Source organism: Pinus tabuliformis, chromosome 5_2 (genome assembly GCF_031772625.1).
Source record: "Pinus tabuliformis cultivar Carrire ecotype Pingquan chromosome 5_2, CPIR1, whole genome shotgun sequence".
NCBI classification, from domain to species: domain Eukaryota; kingdom Viridiplantae; phylum Streptophyta; class Pinopsida; order Pinales; family Pinaceae; genus Pinus; species Pinus tabuliformis.
In genome coordinates this window covers 102,417,599-102,438,164 of record NC_142306.1, presented here as the reverse complement: position 1 = coordinate 102,438,164, position 20,566 = coordinate 102,417,599, and the positions used below count along the sequence as shown (strand labels likewise).

At 37.3% G+C, this 20,566-nt stretch overlaps 1 long non-coding RNA gene across 2 annotated transcripts in view; it reads left to right on the top strand.

Annotated features, from left to right (window-relative positions):
- LOC149157713 (uncharacterized) overlaps positions 1-18,409 on the top strand; it is a 61,983-nt gene extending 43,574 nt beyond the window's left edge. Inside the window, exons 2-3 of one of the 2 annotated variants that reach the window (XR_016261635.1) lie at positions 17,469-17,634; positions 17,824-18,409. This is a non-coding gene — a long non-coding RNA (uncharacterized LOC149157713). The remainder of the gene's footprint in view (positions 1-17,468; positions 17,635-17,823) is intronic. The other variant, XR_016261636.1, reaches the window with a different exon arrangement.
- Positions 18,410-20,566: the final 2,157 nt, after the last annotated feature.

The window sequence follows — 20,566 nt, the reverse complement described above, 5'->3', positions numbered from 1 at the left end:
CCTGGGAGTTACCGCCGCTTTGAGTTTGCATGGTCCCATGTGTGCTTTGGCTTTTGTTCCTTTCTCCTTGTCTTCTTCCTCATTTTCCTTTGCATCATTATGCTCCCTTGACTTAGTTCCCTCTTGTTCTTCTTCACTGTTTCTTTCCCTTCCTTCTGAAGGCTCTCTGTCATTTTCCATTGGTTTTTTTCCCCTGTTGGCCATAGCCTGCTTGTAGGAGGGAGTGGAGCTCCCTCCTTTGCGTCCTTCCATGGAGAACGCCTATGAAATAGTCTAAAACCCTGGTTTTTCCATCCTGCTGTGCGCTGCTCAGTTTTTTGCCTTATATTAATATTGTATTATTATTAATAATACATATATCATTAATAATGGGGGGCATATTATTAATATTAGTGTTGTTTAACAATAATAATGCTTCATTTCTATGTATACCACATAGACTATTGAGAAATATATAATAATAATTATAATCATAATTTATTATTCATTTTTTACACCATGTAAGTAAATAATTACTTATTTTATTTTATAATAATAATAATAATAATATTATTTAATTATTGTTAAATAATAATAATAATAATTTTTAAATAAAATATTATTAAATAATCATAATAATAATAATATTTATTAATTAAATAATAATAATAATTAATTCATTTTTACATAATAATAATTAATTGTTTGTCACAATGTGACGTTGGACCATGGTTGACCATGGTTGGCCATTGTTGATTTTCATATTTAGACAATATTTGTCGCAAAGTGACATTTGAGCATGGTTGACCATGGTTGGCTATGTTTCACCATGTTAGACCCAAAGGAATAACAAACCATTGGGATTAATACTAAAAATCCAAGAACTATAAACCTAACAGAATAATATTAAATCCTAGGAATGTGAACCCTTAGATAAAAAAACCCAAGGCACTCATATTATAAACGAAAGGGAATAATAAACCCTAGGGATAAAAATTATAAACCCAATGTATATAAACCCTAACATAAATATTATAAACCCTAATATAAACATGGTTGACCATGGTAGACCATGGTTGATTTCCATATAGAGACAATCCTTGTCACAATGCAACGTTGGACCATGGTTAACCATGGTTGACCATGATTTATTTTCATATCCAGATAATCTTTGTCAGAACATGATGTTGGACCATGGTTGATTTCTATATCCATATGGTTTGAACATGGTTGAACATGGTTGGCTATGATTCACCATGGTTAACCATGATTATATTATAAACCCAAGAGATTGATATTATACACCCAAGGGAATAATAAATCCAAGGGATTAATACTAAAACCCCAAAGGATTATGAACCTAAGAGAATAATCTTAAGGCCAAGGGATTAATATTATAACCCCAACATATATAAACCCTAAGATAAATATTATAAACACTAAAATAAGCATGATTGACCATGGTTGATTTTAATATTGAGACAATACTTATCACAATGCCATGTTGGACCATGTTGACATGGTTGATTTTCATATCGATGCAATTTTTGTCACAATGTGACGTTGGGCCATGGTTGATCATAGTTGATTTTCATATGGAGACAATCTTTGTCACAATTCGATGTTGAAACATGTTTTAGAATGATTTACTCTAGTTGACCATGTTTTATTCTATAAAACATGGTTGACCATCATCAACCATGGCTCACCATGGGTGATCATGATTGTCCATGATTGTCCATTATTTTTATATGATGACAATTTATGTCATAATGCGAGATCTCACCATGATTGACCATGGTTGGTTATGGTTAACCATGGTTGACCATGATTGATATTATAAACCCAAGTTAATAATAAACTCGAGGAATCAATAAACCGAACAAACTAATATAGAAAAAAGAAGAGATTAATAAACTCTAAGAATTAAAATTTTAAACTCAAGGGATTAATAAACCCAAGGGATTATTAATATTGTAAACTCAAGGAACTAATAAACCAATGGTTTAATATTATAAACCCAAGGAATTAGTGAAACCAAGGAATAAATATTAAAAACCTAAGGGATCAAGGATCAATATTAAAATCCCAATAGATTAATAAAGCCTAGGAATTAATATTCTAAACACAAAAGATTGATAAACTCACATGATTATTAATATTATAAACCAAAGTGATCAATAAACCTTAGAGATTCTTAGTATAATAAACTCCAAGAATAAATAAACTAAAGGGATAAAAAATATAAACCTAATGGATTAAACCTTTAATATTGGGGTTTAATAAACCGAAGGGATTATTATTATTATAAATTGAAGGGAGTATTAATATTATAAATACAAGGATGAATAAACCCAATGCATTATTAATATTATAAACCCAAGGCATTAATATTATAAAATAAAATGATTAATAAATTCAAGCAATCAATAAACCCAAGGAATCAATAAACCCAACAAACTAATATTAGAAACCCAAACGATTAATAAACCCTAACAATTAATATTTTACCAACGCAAGGCAAGAAAATTATAATGCAACACTCAACAAGGCTCACGGTGTTTGGTTTTGAAAATGAGAGAATATATGTCATATTAAATATTTTAAACCCCTTAAGCCCTAAATCCATGGCATCAATATTATAAACGTAAATAATGCAATAATACAAAACCATTGGGATTAATACTAAAAATCAAAAGGAATAACAAACCATTGGGATTAATACTAAAAATCCAAGAACTATAAACCTAACAGAATAATATTAAATCCTAGGAACGTTAACCCTTAGATAAAAAAACCCCAAGGCACTGATATTATAAACAAAAGGGAATAATAAACCCTGGGGATAAAAAATATAAACCCAATGTATATAAACCCTAATATAAACATGGTTGACCATGGTACACCATGGTTGATTTCCATATAGAGACAATCCTTTTCACAACACAATGTTGGACCATGGTTAACCATGGTTGACCATGATTTATTTTCATATCCAGACAATCTTTGTCAGAACGCGATGTTGGACCATGGTTGATTTCTATATCCATATGGTTTGACCATGGTTGAACATGGTTGGCTATGATTGACCATGGTTGACCATGATTAATATTATAAACCCAAGAGATTGATATTATACACCCAAGGGAATAATAAATCCAAGGGATTAATACTAAAACCCCAAAGGATTATGAACCCAAGAGAATAATCTTAAACCCAAGGGACTAATATTATAATCCCAACGTATATAAACCCTAAGATAAATATTATAAACACTAAAATAAGCATGATTGACCATGGTTGATTTTAATATTGAGACAATACTTATGACAATGCCATGTTGGACCATGGTTGACATGGTTGATTTTCATATCGATACAATTTTTGTCACAATGTGACGTTGGACCATGGTTGATCATAGTTGATTTTCATATGGAGACAATCTTTGTCACAACATGACATTGAAACATGTTTTAGAATGATTGACCATGGTCGACCATGTTTTATTCTATAAAACATGGTTGACCATCATCAACCATGGCTCACCATGGTTGACCATGATTGTCCATGATTGTCCATTATTTTTATATGATGACAATTTTTGTCATAATGCGAGATCTCACCATGATTGACCATGGTTGGCTATGGTTGATCATGGTTGACCATGATTGATATTATAAACCCAAGTTAATAATAAACCTGAGGAATCAATAAACTGAACAAACTAATATAAAAAACAGAAGAGATTAATTAACCCTAAGAATTAAAATTTTAAACTCAAGGGATTGATAAACCCAAGGGATTATTAATATTATAAACTCAAGGAACTAATAAACCAATGGTTTAATATTATAAACCTAAGGAATTAGTGAACCCAAGGAATAAATATTAAAAACCTAAGGGATCAAGAATCAAGGATCAATATTAAAAACCCAAGAGATTAATAAAACCTAGGAATTAATATTCTAAACACAAAAGATTGATAAACTCGCATGATTATTAATATTATAAACCAAAGTGATCAATAAACCTTAGATATTCTTAGTATAATAAACTCCAAGAATAAATAAACTAAAAGGATAAAAAATATAAACCTAACGGATTAAACCTTTAATATTGGGGTTTAATGAACTACAAATGATTAATAAATTCAAGCAATCAATAAACCCAAGGAATCAATAAACCCAACAAACTAATATTAAAAACCCAAATGATTAATAAACCCTAGCAATTAATATTTTACCAACGGAAAGCAAGACAATTATAATGCAACACCCGACAAGGCTCACAGTGTTTGGTTTTGAAAATGAGAGAATATATGTCATATTAAATATTTTAAACCCCTTAAGCCCTAAATCCATGGCATCAATATTATAAACGTAAATAATGCAATAATACAAAACAATAATAATAAACATAAACGAGATTCAATATAAGAACTACATTGTAAAGGAGTTGTCTTTAGTGCGACTTTTTAGATTTTCTGGTGCCAGAATCTAGCGGAAAATTTTGTGGTGAAATCTTGATTTGTGTTATGAGAAACCCCTTGTGCACTTCTATTGTGCACCGGTTACCCATCAAACTTGTGATTTCATACGTTTCAGAATGCAAAGAGACCACTTTCAAAGGCACTTTCAAAGACGGGTGTTTGACACTAATTTTTTTATTTCATTTTTTCTTAATCCTACATATGTGGAAATAAATAAGAGGCACAATAATTTTTTAATGATCATTTGGTAAAAAATTAATTTAAGTAGGGTTTAAACACTTGATTTAGATATGCAAGGAGGTTACCACTTTCAATTTCATTCATTGATGGAGTGGCTACGATGAGAATATACTGGCATCTTTCAATTTACACCATCAGATCAAAAAGATTAATTAACAAAATGATTAAAGTGCCGAATTCCAATAGGAGGGACGCCTATCGGCATAACCAGAGGTTATGACCTTCACATGAAACTTGTCACACAATGAAGCTAGGCCACCAGCGATCCATTTCCCCCACTAAAAAACTATTCAAACTCTCTAAACATTTAGTGCAACTAATGACTCTAGCCTCTGTAAACAAGGTCATAACCTTTAACCATTTATCATATTTTTAACTTAGCCTTCATGTTAATATTTATAGACAAACATTTAATCAATCATACCATTACTTCATAATGAGCTAACTTAGCCCCCATGTTGACACTTAATTCACCATACCATTGCCCATAATGGGTTAGAAAAGACCTCTAAGCTCAATATATCTAGTTGCATTAAAATGATTCCACTAATTCCTTAGAATTCTTAAATTTGACAACTTGTTTGTAAATAATGTTTTGTAAAAATCAAATATTTAAATATAAAAAATAAGGAATGAGAAATTTTCTTATTTCAAAATTTTATTTTTGTTTTTTACAACAAATTTATTCATCAATCAACTTAAATCATAAAAAAAAAAAGATTATCTAAACTTATTTTTTTTAGATTAATAAAATTCATTTATATTAAATTAAATTAGTTATTCACTTTCACCTCAAATAAAACAAAAGTAAATGCATTGATAATAATATTAACAATATTACTTTTGGGCTTGATTACTCCATTACGAAATCTACTTCCGTTGGTGGTTTCAATACTATATCAAGAATATCATAACATCAAATTTTCGTTTCAAGAACACTAGGTACTGAATGATTAAGAGTATTTTCCTTTTGTTTGGGAACAACACGCGAATCGAAGAAAACAAAATTATAAAATATATAGTAAAAATTTAAAGGAATGCACTGTATATTACACTAGAGAATTGGAAAAATTTATAGGTATGCACTATACATTTGCTTGCTTGCTCACTCTATATCATTTTACAATGTGATAATGCAAAACTTAATGATAGAAATTTACAAGTATTGAACCTACCATCTAGTTTTGAAAGTTAAAAAAATATATCAAGGCAAAACATAATCATAGAAATCCAAAGTATTGAACATTAATATATCTAGTTTTGAAATCTTGAGAAAAAAGATAATAAAGGAGTTGTTACAGATCTGGAATAAAATTTTAAAGCCTGTTACAGTCAACTATTACTTATTTAGCTACAATAATTGAAAACCCTTAAAGAGGTTTGAATAAACAGAGAAATCAGTAAAACCCTTAAATCTATGTTATCCTATCCCTTCCACAGACAAGACTGTTTCAGCACTATGCTCCTTTTCCATATAGAAGGGGTCGTTACAACTATAATCTTCCCAATTCTGTAGTCGCAACCTGCAGAAGTTGACTCCATGCTATCCACTGGTTTCTTTCCTCTGAAGAAGTTGTTTCCCTGCCGTCCACAGTTTGGTATATTATCTCTCTAAAGCAGCCTCAGGTTACATGGGGTTGATTGCAGGATTTCAGGGTTTCTTCGGCACTTAAAACCCTGATAACTTCCCCGATCTCAAGGTTTTCCTCTTGCATAACATACAACGTATATCAATATGGATCAATATTGTCTATATTCAAAACAAGAGATCAACAAAACCTAAAGATATGAAGAGGGATTCAGGAAACAAACTGGAGGCACTAAAGTCCAATTTCCTCCTCCTTGCCATTCTTGAGCAGGATGCAAGTCGGATTGAGGAAAAGTTGTTAATTTATGGGATTTCCAGAATTAATTAAAAATCAATGTGATTTGCTGAATTAAATTAAAAATTAAAACATTTACACATGAGCAACACACCATAGTGGATAAAGCCCGACTCTCTCTAAGCTACGAGTACTATCGCACCCTACTATGAGGTTTGAACCTTTGTAATGTAACTAAAAGCTCAAAACCCCTGGTGGAGGAGAATACAAATAGGCAAAACGTTTCATATTTCGACTGTACTTAACTGAATTAAAGAAATGTTTCATCAATCGATGCCTACATACCTCATTGTCGTGGTTATTGATGATTGTCAGGCATAAATGCTTCAACCGTCATTGTAATGGATGAAAACGTGTCCTTATTACTTGAATTTATGCCTACATACCTCATTGTCGTGGTTATGGATGATTGTCGGGCATAAATGCTTCAACCGTCATTGTAATGGATGAAAATGTGTCCTTATTACTCGAATTTTGAACATTCATACGTTTCAGAATGCAAAGAGACCACTTTCAAAGGCACTTTCAAAGACGGGTGTTTGACACTAATTTTTTTATTTCATTTTTTCTTAATCCTACATATGTGGTTATCAACAAGAGACACAATACCTTTTTAATCATGTTTTGTAAAAATGAATTTGAGTATGTTTTAAACATGTGATCTAGACATGCAAGAAAGTTACTGTTGCGAATTTTATTCATTGATTTAGTGACGACTACGAGAATATACTGGCATTTTTCAATTCAGGCCATCCGATCAAAAAGATTAATTAAGAAAATGATTAAGTTGCCGATTCTAATAAGAGGGATGCATATCGGCGTAAAAATGCAGAAACTTCATCATTAAAATTTTGCACCGGAAGCCAATTCCAACAATTTATCATCATTCAGACCTGCCATTTTCATGTTACTAGTTCATGAGAGGAGTTGGTTCAGAGGAAACTGAGCTGGCTCTTTCAAAGTGTGGATTTTATTCGAAGAAAGCTCCCAATCGAAGTCCAATTCCATGCAGTTTGAGGGATCACTATTTGTAATTCTAATAGGTTTGCTAAGGCATATTTCTGCCTTTTTGTTTGGTACATTAATTATCACTTTTTTTTCATCTAAAGAAAAAGCTGAAAAATACAGTAAGTTGAAAAATACAATAAGCTATACAGAAAAAGATGAAAAATACAGTAAGCTGAAAAATACAATAAGTGATTCCGATTACGGTATGGTGGGTTAGTGATAATTGTTTTTCCCAATATATTGGGATATTAGTTTGCATGCATGGCTTACATTTGTAAATTGTATCCGAGGGTGCAATAAATGATGCAAACACCAGTTGCTTGAAGGCAGAAAACCGGGCTCTGTCCATGCCAGAGGTGTTGGTTTGCACTTGACTGCCTCGATTTTCAAACATATGGCGCAATAATTTATGGCAGGGATTTCTGCTTCACAGCTTTCCTTGTTTCAATGAAAAGGTTTCACCACTTTCTTTACCCAGTTACTTCTTGATGAAGTCAATACGCGGTTATTTCCACTTTCTCTAAAATTACTTTATATTAAAATTTTCGAACTCCAATCATTTTATATCTGTTGTTTTTCTTCATACACAAAATTTATATAAGGGTAATCCTCTTATTATAATGATAATATTAAATATTATACAATATTATAATAATCATATGTAGGGATTATTATATTACTTTGCACAGTGATTAATATTTGTTAGTCTCAACGCTTTTTTGCCATCCTGGTGTCTTTTTAGTTGGGGGCCAACATTCAAAATTGAACCCTTCTGATCCGGATTTAAACAGGAACGCAACAAATTACAGAGATAACCATATACACAAAGATGCATCGGAAATAATACTTCATTTCATTAATGGAAAATACTGAAATATGCTTACAATCAAAAATGGAAATAAACCAGCTAGGGCGATGGTAGCTTATCTCTGAGAAGAGATGTGATGGCTACATGCCTCTGAACTGTGTTACAATGAGGCTCGAAGTCCTATTTATTGTTGAGAAACAATGGAAAACCCTTAACATTCCAAAACCTAACCCTAGGAGATGAAACGCCAAACTGTGGGACCCGTTTGGGGGTAAATTGGTACATCAACTTCCCGGGGTCGTAACTTTGGCATATGATCTCCGTTTGACGCGTACAATAGCTCATTAGAAAGATCTATCCGAGTACTACCACTTTGGGAGGCAACATCGGTCCATGGACCCATGTTGCCCCAGATTCCCAAAAAAACGTCGTTTAGGGCCTCAAAACGGCTCCGGAAGTTCAGGACCCGAAAAAACTGCTAAAAATAGTAAACTGTGCTACAATTAAGGAAACTGAAAGTGCTGAGAAAGACAATGGTGGGGGTCCAGGTGGACTTGGCAGGTGGCCACCAATATCCACCTGGATCATTCCTCCCCCCTTAGGAAGCAATGGTCCCCATTGCGTTGAGCTCCTCCATGAGATGAGGAAACTTCTGCTGAACTTGTTCCCTAGTGAGCCACTTGCCCTGCTGAAGGAGTTGGCCTGCTTTGACAACTCGATACAGTTGGATATTCTGTTGGCGAGTGTTCTTGATCTGTGTGTCCATGATCCGATCAGTTGCAGCTTGTTCCATGCAATCTGGATTTAATTCTGTGGGTTTGAGCTGTTCTGCAATGTCGGATGTGTCTAGCAATGGTGGAAAGTATGGCCGAAGGCAGTCCACATTGAACACTGGGTGCAGGCCAAGGAATGGGGGAATGCTGAGCTCAAATGCATTGTCTCCCATAGCCTTAGTAATGGTGTAAGGACCATATCGGAGTGGTCTCAATTTCCGATAGGCTCCAGTAAGGCGTTCCTTTTGCAAATGCAACCAGACTTTGTCGCCCACCTGAAACTTGTGTGGCACCCGGTGTTGATCATGTCGCTGCTTGTACTTGGCATTTGATTTCTCAAGAATGTCATGGACCTGCTGGCGAATATGTTGGATGCGCTCAATGAAGCTGGTGGCCTTATCTGTTTCGGACTGGACATGAGCTGAATTCATGTGAGTAGCTGCAAGGGGCATGGCCACATCAATGGGGCATAGTGGCTGGAATCCCAAACCCACCTGAAAAGGGCTATGGCCAGTGGAGCTGTGAAGAGCTCGGTTGTAGCTGTGCTGAACATAGGGAAGGCTCTCGTCCCATGTGCGTGGATGCTTTGAGTTATACATGCGCAGAATGTGCACAATCATCCTATTGACAACCTCTGTCTGGCCATCAGTTTGAGGATGGAAGGTTGTGGACTTCGTGAGTTTGGTGTCCAGCATTGACCAGAGACTGGACCAAAATGTGCTGAGAAACCGACTGTCCCGATCTGAGATGATAGACTGTGGGATCCCAAAGTGCACCCACACTCGTTCAAAGAAGAGTTTAGCAGTGGCTTCTGCTATGATATTCTTCTTGCAGGCCACCATAATGGCCATCTTCGAGAACCTGTCGACGACCACAAAAACACAGTCATTCCCATGCTTAGTGGAAGGAAGGCCTGACATGTAATCCATGGAGATGGATTCCCACGGTCGACTAGGGGTAGGCAACGGGGTATAGAGGCCGTGCTTCTTAATGGTCGGTTTGGCAATGGCACAGGCAGTGCATGATCGGATGTACTTCCCAACATCCTGTCGAAGATTCGGCCAATAGAAATAATTTTGCAGTACTGCCACTGTTTTCTCGACCCCGAAATGCCCAGCAGCCCGACTGTAGTGTGCTTCCCAAATCATCTTGGCACGCTCGCTTGAAGGAACACAAAGGTGACCGAGGTGGCATAATAAGGCATCCTGGAGGTGAAAATCTGCAACATGCCGACCCTCCAAGAGTGTCTGGTATGTGTGGCCGAATTCTGGGTCGCTTTTGTAGAGAAGTGGCCAATCAGAAGTCTCGTGCCCACAAGAGTTGAGCACGGTGGTTAGCGCCATGATCGGTGGTCGACTGAGGCAATCTGCAACATTATTGGTGTTGCCCTTTTTATACTTGATATTCAAGTGAAACTGTTGCAGGTATGTAGACCACTTCTGATGGCGATCATTCTGCAATTTCCCTTGGGTCTGTATGAACTGCAGAGGTCGATGGTCTGTGTGGATGACCGTTTCCTTCCCCAAAATGTAATGCTTCCATTGTCGGCAGGCCTGTACAATGGAATACATCTCTTTATCATAAGTGGGGTACTTCCGGACTATGTCTGAAAGTGTTTCACTGTGATATGCCACTGGATGTCCATGTTGAGTAAGGACTGCCCCAATAGCATAGTCAGAGGCATCTGTCTCGACCTCAAATGGTTGTTGTAAATCTGGTAACGCGAGCACTGGTGCCGTGCAGAGGCGATCCTTCAACTCCGTGAATGCCTTCTGTTGAGATTCAGACCAAAAGAATTTTGCTTTCGCCCCGCCCTTGGTGACTTGACTCAAGGGCCAAGAAATATGAGAAAACCCCAACACAAACCTGCGGTAGAAGTTGGCAAGACCTAGAAAGCTGCGGAGCTCTGTTAGAGTGGTTGGAGAGGGCCAATCCCGAATGACTTGGATCTTGGCTGGATCGACATGCACCCCCTGTTCATCAATGATGTATCCCAGATACTGAACCTGGGTCATGCCAAAAGTGCATTTCTCCAAATTGGCACATAGCTTGTGTTGCCGCAGTGTTTGGAGAACCTGTCGGATGTGGTGGAGGTGCTCTTCCCAACTCTGGCTGAAGATCAGAATGTCATCCAAGTATACTACTACAAAGGAGTTGGTGAATGGCCGCAAGATGTCATCCATTAGCCTCATAAAGGTTGCAGGAGCATTCGTCAATCCGAAAGGCATGACCAACCATTCGAAGAGGCCCTCCTTGGATTTGAAGGCAATCTTCCACACATCAGAGGGTTCGATTGGTACCTGGTGATATCCTGACTTCAGATCGATCTTGCTGAAATATTTCGCCCCCTTTAGTTGGTCTAGGAGGTCATCAATCCGCGGGATCGGGTACCTATTACGGACAGTGATCTTGTTCAGCGCCCGATAGTCAATACAGAGTCTCCACGTCCCATCCTTCTTCTGTACCAACACGATCGGGCTCCCACAGGGCGATGAACTCGGACGGATGTGACCTTTCTGCAGGAGCTCCTGAATCTGGCTCTTGATTTCATTGTTCTCCAGAACGGAGCGCCGATAAATTGGTCCATTGGGTAGCGGCGCACCTGGGGTCAGATCAATGGAGTGCTTGACTTGACAGTGCAGCGGAACCCCTGCCGGGGAGGTGAAGATGTCCTCGTACTCCTCCACAACCTTGTCCATCTGTAGTTGTCGTGCAGAGGGACCCCGTTTGGAGGTCGCGGCCACTGTCTTCTTCTTTCCTTGAGGGCGTATCATCAGGAAAACAAATTTCCTGGTTTTGGAAATGATCTTACTGCATTGTTTCGCAGTAATCAAAGAGATGGCAGCAGGTGGTGCTACCTCTGGTATCCTGAACAACTTATTTCCCAATGTAATAATAACAGCACGGGGCCTTGATTCATACACAGCATGTCGCTTCCACAAGTATGGTTGTCCTAGTAATACATCACAAACTTCAAGGGGAGAAATGTCACACAATACCTCATCCGTGAAGGGCTTGATGTTGTATGGAAGGCGACACTGCTGGCTCACGCGAAGATCTCGTCCTTGGTGAAGCCACCCAATGGTGTATGGTTGTGGATGTGCTGTGGTCGGTAAGCCCAACCGCTTCACGACCTCTGCCGAAATGAGGTTCTTTTGACTCCCGCTATCAACAATGAACTGTATCGGGGAGCCCTTTACCCACATCTGGGAGTGGAAGAGACGCTCCTCCTCCTCTGGATCTTCGGGTTCATTTTTCTGGATCTTTGCGGTAGCAACAGTGGCGCTGGGATCCGCATCAATGATCTGCTTCCCTTTTTCATACCCCTTATCGGGTTCTGACTCAGAGTTGGAACATGCATCTGATTCTGAAACCTTTAGCTCAGCCACCAGTGACTGCTTGGCCCGACACTCACTTGTGTTGTGAGTGGAGCTCTTATGGAACTCGCACCATTTTCCAGTGTCCTTTCTCGGCTTCGCGGCGCTGTTCTTTGCTTGCAGCTTCGGCTGGTTGTCTTGGGCTGTCCCGCCTTGGCTTTGTCCTTTGTTCTGTGGTTTAGGGGCACCTTTCCCCTGCTTTGGATTCGCAGATCCAAAGTCTCGCTTCTTTTGTTTAAACTTCTGCTCGACCTTGACGGCATATCGGTATGCTGCGCCGAGCGAGGGGATGTTTAGGAATTGTATTTCTTCCTGGATGTACTTGTGCAGGCAACCACGGTATTTGAGTATCAAATGTTGCTCCGAATCCTTGATACCCAACTTTGTGCGAAGGGTATGGAAAAGATTGGTGAACTTCGGCACGTCTTGGTCCCTTCCCTGCCGCAGCGTGGTCCACTTTATGTATTCATCCTCATAGCTTCCGACAGGGTAGTACTGCTCCTTGATGGCATCCCGGAACGAATCCCAGGTGGGTGCGGCTGAGAATAGTGAGCCAGTACTTTCATCCTTCTGCTCGCAGTAGGTTTCCCACCAGTCCTTGACGTGGGGGGCTGCTTTGAGAAGAGCAAAAACAATCTTTTCCCGACTCGAAAATTCATGAACAGAAAAATAACCTTCTAGCAGATTTAACCATTTATCTACGGCATCTGCGTCTATCTGACCCTCGAATATGGGGATTTCAAAATTAACTTGTACCTTAAAGGGTGTGGCGCTTCCAGAGTAGCTGCTGGAAGTCGATGCGCCGCTTCTGGGTAGCCGCTGAAGGATCTGGGCAAAGCTGTCCATCATCGCGTTCCGTTGTCGCTCGAGGGCTTCTTCGAGCAAGATTTTGATGGGATCTCCTGCCCCCTCGTCTTTCTTCTCGTCCGCCATGGGAGGCCGTCGGGATTTGCGAGGCTGGTCTTGCAAAGGTTCAACCAGTTCAAGCCCTAACTCCTTATATCCCGACCTTGTTGGGGACATGCAAAGAAAAACAGAGAAAAAGCAGACCGCTCTGATACCACTGATCCGGATTTAAACAGGAACGCAGCAAATTACAGAGATAACCATATACACAAAGATGCATCGGAAATAATACTTCATTTCATTAATGGAAAATACTGAAATATGCTTACAATCAGAAATGGAAATAAACCAGCTAGGGCGATGGTAGCTTATCTCTAAGAAGAGATGTGACGGCTACATGCCTCTGAACTGTGTTACAATGAGGCTCGAAGGCCTATTTATTGTTGAGAAACAATGGAAAACCCTTAACATTCCAAAACCTAACCCTAGGAGATGAAACGCCAAACTGTGGGCCCCGTTTGGGGGTAAATTGGTACATCAACTTCCCGGGGTCGTAACTTTGGCATATGATCTCCGTTTGACGCGTACAATAGCTCGTTAGAAAGATCTATCCGAGTACTACCACTTCGGGAGGCAACATGGGTCCACGGACCCATGTTGCCCCAGATTCCCAAAAAAACGTCGTTTAGGGCTTCAAAACGGCTCCGGAAGTTCAGGACCCGAAAAAACTGCTAAAAATAGTAAACTGTGCTACAATTAAGGAAACTGAAAGTGCTGAGAAAGACAATGGTGGGGGTCCAGGTGGACTTGGCAGGTGGCCACCAATATCCACCTGGATCACCTTCCTAGCCCTTCCTTAGGCTCCTGGCCCTTCCTAGAAGGGCTAAAAAAAAATTGCACTTCGAAAAAAATTTAAAATATCAAAATCACTCGTCAATTACAAAGGTTAGATTAAATTTTTAAATTTCAAAAGAAGGGAAATATTTTTAATAACTTGTCAATACTTTTTTAAGTTTACGATAATTTCGAGTCTGTACTAGTGCATAAATCACTCTGACTAGTGATAGTTTGGTAGAAGAGACCAGTCAAAGTCCAAATGACCTCATACAATTTAATAGTGATGTCATGATTTGGGGATGTTTCCCTGAGGCCCCCAACTTACGCCAACATGATGCAACTTGCAAAAATAAGACATGCAACAGTCATGGTACTATTACACCTAGCACAGGGTGACAGATCACATTGAATAACCAATCAACAACTATGCACGTGCTCTCGCTCCTTTGTGATTATCCTTGAGTGCGCTTTCCCTGCATCCATTTTTTCCATTTTCATTTGAATTGCAACCCATCATCCACGGAAGGAAGTTATCGTTCGATGCTAGACTATAAGGTATTTTTCATTATCCTCCTCATATCTTCATTAACATTTGGTTTTTGGTTCTATGGATTCTTTAATGCAACACTCCTTGAAGTAATGACAACCTTTGTGGTCACACAATGTATCCTGGGCACCATAGAATCCACGCCCGAGGAAATCAACATTGTGGCTAGATACCCTGAATGCAACTGCTTGTCATCCTTCCATTGCATATTTCATAGGGAAGCATTGACAATCAATGAGGTTTCATCTCATTTTCTAGAGTTGCAATATGTTAACAAATTTGAAACAAAGTTTATTCATGGCTTGGAAAATCAACTAAAGGACATGAAAAATTGAGAGAGCTAATGTATATATTTCAAATCACTAAGTTAGTGGTCTTACAAATTCATCAAATTAGGCGGCTCTCAAGAGGATAAGTCATGGAAAGACTTGTTAAACTCATGCATTATTTGTTAGGATTGGGCGTTAGGGGAGAAAAAAATGTATGAGTTGGCAACAATATTTCAAGTGCAAATTTGCATCCATATACTTGCAAACATGCTCGTTGAATTAAATAAGTTGAATCAAAAGTTCAAAGAGGATCATGTTGATATTACATATATTGAAACTACTTTAGATGTTTCTATTAGCATGCTTTGTAAATGATATTTGGAAAGTATTTTAGGTGTAGTTGCAGTGCATATGTCGTATTTTTCAGTTAAAGCATAAAGAGGAACCCTTGAATTTGCAGATAGCACAGGTATGGTACATTTACATCCATTGAGGTTCGAAAGTTTTCCAAAGATGAAAATATTCGGGGCTACTATATGATTGTATTCTTTTGGGAAAATGTTTTATTGGGGAATCATCTATTGTGGAAACTGCTAGATGTTTGGGTGAAATGAATGAATTTATTTGTGCTATATGTAAATCATACCATAAAAAACATATGTATGGCATGAGACCTATGTGTATATGAACATGAATGGTTTGAAGACTTTCCATATTTGATGCAATTATGACAAGCTATTCTTGTTATCCCAACAACCACATCAGTGTGTGAAAGAGGCTTCTGAAAATTAAACAAGATAAAAAATGATGATAGATAAAGACTTTCATTGGAGACACTAGATATGTTAATGTTTCTATCTCTGACTGCACATCATGCTCTAAATGAGGTAGATTGGAATGTTACTTATGATGTATGGAAATAAATGAAAACTAGAAATCCATTTCCATTGGGAAAATATATTTATATTTTCAATTATGTAAGTCCAATTACTTTTGAAGATCATCGAATCTGCACATCATGCTCTAAATGAGGTAGATTGGAATGTTACTTATGATGTATGGAAATAAATGAAAACTAGAAATCCATTTCCATTGGGAAAATATATTTATATTTTCAATTATGTAAGTCCAATTACTTTTGAAGATCATCGAATGAATAGAAGAAACATACGTTTACCTTTTTTTTAATGGAATTTGAGATTGTTTTTTGTTTTTTTACTAGTTATATTGAAATTTTATAATGTTTTATTGAAGCTACTCTTTAAATTTTAAAGATTTAGAATGGCACTATTTTAATATATACTTTTCAATAAAAGTGAATTTTTTTTATAACCTTTTATCTTTGAAGGGTTAAATAAATATATACACTTCTAAATGAAATTAAAAAGAGACCTTCAAATTTGATCACTATTGGGGGCTCATTTCTCTTTATCGATTTTGTTTTTTCTAATATTAGAATTTAATTTTTATAAATTTGTTTTTGGTTCCCCACTCTCTTTCCCACTCGATAAGTTCTTTTTTCTTTCTCCGTTCCGTTTTTCCAAGAGTTCCAGGAATAAATTTCTATTGATTGATCAAATTTCAATTAATTTCTGGAATTTTTTTCCCAGTCAAAATCAGATGGTCCTTTGCTGCTTTCTTTTTCACGTTTCAAATCAATAGGTTTATTTTCTCTGTTTTCTTTTCTTCCTGTGTATACAGAATTGAATTTCAATGAATATGTGAAAGATTTTTCAGTTTCTACTCTCCCTTTTTTGCCCAAGTCAAAATCAAAAGGTCCATTTTTCTCCCCGTGCCCGTTTCTCTGTGTGTGTCGGTTTTTCTAAGTAGAAAGTTCTGAATGATTTTTCGGTTCAACACGTTACTTTCCCAATCAAGCCAAGACGCCCATTTCTTGTCAGCTTTGTTTTTTCCAGAGATTTGAATTTATATGAATGGCACGAAATTCCAATTAACTTTTGGAGGATTTTCCAGACATTTGAATTTATATGAATGGCACAAAATTCCAATTAACTTTTGGAGGATTTTCCACCGCCTTTTGACCAGGTTGCAGCCATTGAATCTAATCAATACACGGCCATTTCTTCTTTCCCTGAATGACAATTTCTTTCTTGTCAGCTTTGTTTTTTTACCCTGAATGACAATTTCTTTCTTGTCAGCTTTGTTTTTTTAAAGTAGGGAGATTTGAATTTATATGAATGGCACAAAATTCCAATTAACTTTTGGAGGCTTTTCCACCGCCTTTTGACCAGGTTGCAGCCATTGAATCTATTGAATACAAGGCCATTTCTTCTTTCTCTGAATGACAAATTTTCCATTTCATATTCCCCAATCAACTCACCTTTAGATCCTTTTAGTTTTGTTCACACAGAGGAGTTTATATGACAACTGCTGCTGTAATTATAAATATAGGTGTTTACATGGGGCATAACAAAAGTCACAGCCCCTCGCTTATGAAGGAAGTCACAGCCCCTTGCTTATGAAGGAAGTTGCAATCAGAGAGTGGGAAATGAATCACAGAAGTATCGTTCTCTGTGCTCTGTGATCATGGCCGTAGCAAGGTATATAAATTAATAAGGTATATTAATTAATATTTTGAATTGATTCATATTATTTTGAATTTGATTCACATTTTTGTGATTCATATTGTTTTAAATCGATACATTTAAAACCACTCACCGTGATTCATCAGATTATCAATATCTGTATTTGCAGAAAGTCGATACATTTAAAACCACTCACTGTGATTCAATATCTGTATTTGCAGAAGGATCGATTAACTTCCGTTGAACGTCTTCCTCGCGCTTTTGTTTTTGAATCGACGGGAGATGGTGGTTAAACCTTCTCTGTTCTCCTTGTTCATGGCCGCGTGTTGCCATAAAAGGGACGTGGAGAGCATCATATCCGATGCATATGGTTCACTTTCCAACTGGACCGCTGAAAACTCAGAGAACGTGTGCAGGTATTTCGTGCAGACCAAACACGAAAAGAATGGTTGCCATGATGCTACTTTATTGCGGATTGAATCCTATATTTTCCCCGCCTATTGGTAGCCTCTCTCTGTTGCGGACATTAAATATTTCGTGGAATTTTTTGACAGAAGAATTCCACCCGAGTTTGGGCAGCTGAAAGTGCTGGAAATACTAGACCTCACTTCTAATCCGTTTAGCTGTAGTCTCCTCCGCTCTGCTCTGTACAGCCCTACTAATCTAGAGGGTTCTATTCCAAAAGAATTGTATAATTGTGCAAAATAATTTTTTTATAAGAGGGCAAATTTGATCAAAATTTGGGAAAAAAACAATCAATTTCATTGTACACTACTTCTCATTAAAAAATTACCACTTTGAAAAACATTTCTTACTAGCAAAATTTTATCTTCAAGATCAGTTAAAAATTTGGCTTTGGACATAGTTTCGTTATGGTAGAACTTTGTTCCAGAGGTTTTATACAATTCTAAACCTACCCAGAACTTCAAATTTCTTTAAGTGTTTCTCATTGTGAACCAGAAGTTTTACACAATTTTAAATCTCTTCAGAATTTCAAATTTTCCAGGAACTCAATAGTTTCAATTAAAGTTTTACAGGTCATCCTCTGGTAGAACTTTGTTCACAATTCTAAATCTCTTCAACTCCTAAAACTTCTATGGAAACTCAACAGACCAATCAAAATTTTAAGATAAAACTATGACCAGATTTTGTTTTCCAATAAATTTTCGGTGGGTGGCTTTTATCAAGCTCCCCAACCTTGTACTTTTCGGTCAATGACTGCACAGATGGAGAAATTAGAAATGATATTTACCTTTGGCCGGCTGCCAAATGGGAGCAGCTAGCCTGACGTTCCCCTCCCAAATGGAAAAATATAAATTTAAAGTATCCGCCACTAGAACAGCAAGAGGGCTGATATGGAAAAGTCGAAGCTGGTAAGTACAAAATTAATGTAATAAATGGGATACGATTTGTGATTTCCATGTTGAACGTCCTTCAGAAATAAAATTAAGATAAACTGATCAAAGAATTTATTTACGAATAGATTTATCTAAGGAACCCCTCCGTGATTAAAACTGGTCAGTTCCGTGGATCCATATACAGCGGAAGGTAACATGATTCAGTTATTTCCTTCTCTGGTATATATGGCCCATCATTTTAGGCTTCGTTAGCACAGTACAAGTCGAGGGCGGAGCATTAATCGGAATTAATTGGATGGATATGGTGAATTATTGAGTGGCGTAGCAGAGTTTTTAAAATACAGTGTAGGGCACATCATACTGCTTTCAAAGTGAAGCAACCCTGGCCATCGATAGCCACAATTTCCTTCACCGGGCTTGGTAGAATTTAGCAGACAGATTATGATATGTGTGTACATTTACAGTTTCCTTCTTGGATATTAAAGCTGAATCTTCACAATGTTTGGTAATCGGCTTCAGCGTTGGAAGCATGGGATATTTTAAGCTGTTTCGTGGAAATAGCAGTCTTTTGGGGAGTAGTCTGATACAGCTCAGGATAGTTCCTCTGTGCGATTTTTACATGGGTTTATTACCAGAGCTTTAGTTTAAGGGTTTTGATAAGAGTACAATAGTTGAAACTCAATGTTTCATTTATTTTGTATGTGGTTCACTGTACCAATCTGATACAGTTCAGTGAAGTTTTTCTGTGCCATTTTTACATGCGTTTATTACCAGAGCTTTAGTTTAAGGGTTTTGACAAGAGTATAACAGTTGATTTTTTTTATTAGCTACCTTCATGAACAGCATCTACTTGCTATTTTCAAGAATGAACAACATTTACTTGCTATTCTCAAGAATGAACAATATCTGCTTGCTATTCTCAAGAACAAGCAGCTAAATAATAGTTAAGTTTATGAACAACATTTATTTGCTATTTCCACAAATCAACAACATCTACTGGTTATTTCCAAAAATCAAGCTAAATAATAACTTTACATACAAACATGTCATAATCTGAACTTGAAACTGAAGTGAAGTGGGCAGGACAGAGCTTCCCAGCACATGACCTACAGTCACTAGATGACTGTATTGTTATCTTCATCATTGATAGCTTTACATACAAACATGTACAGAGCTTCCCACCACATGACCTACAGTCACTAGATGACTATTGTTATCTTCATCTTTGATAGCTTTACATACAAACATGTCATAATCTGAACTTGGAACGAAGATGGGCAGGAGAGAGCTTCTCACCACCTGACCTACACTCACTAGATGACTGTGTTGTTATCTTCATTTTCTCTAATTTTGTAAGGATTCTAATCAAGTACCTGACCTAATTAAATATCCAACTTTTTTAGCCTCTCTATTGAGTACATTAAGTCTTTCGTGGGATTTTTTCACTAGAAAAATTCCACCCGAGTTTGGGCAGTTCAATCAAGTACCTGACCTAATTAAATATCCAACTTCGTTAGCCTCTTTCTATTGCAAACATCAAGTCTTTCGTGGGATTTTTTGACTAGACGAATTCCAACCGAGTTTGGCCAGCTCAAAGCTCTGGGTA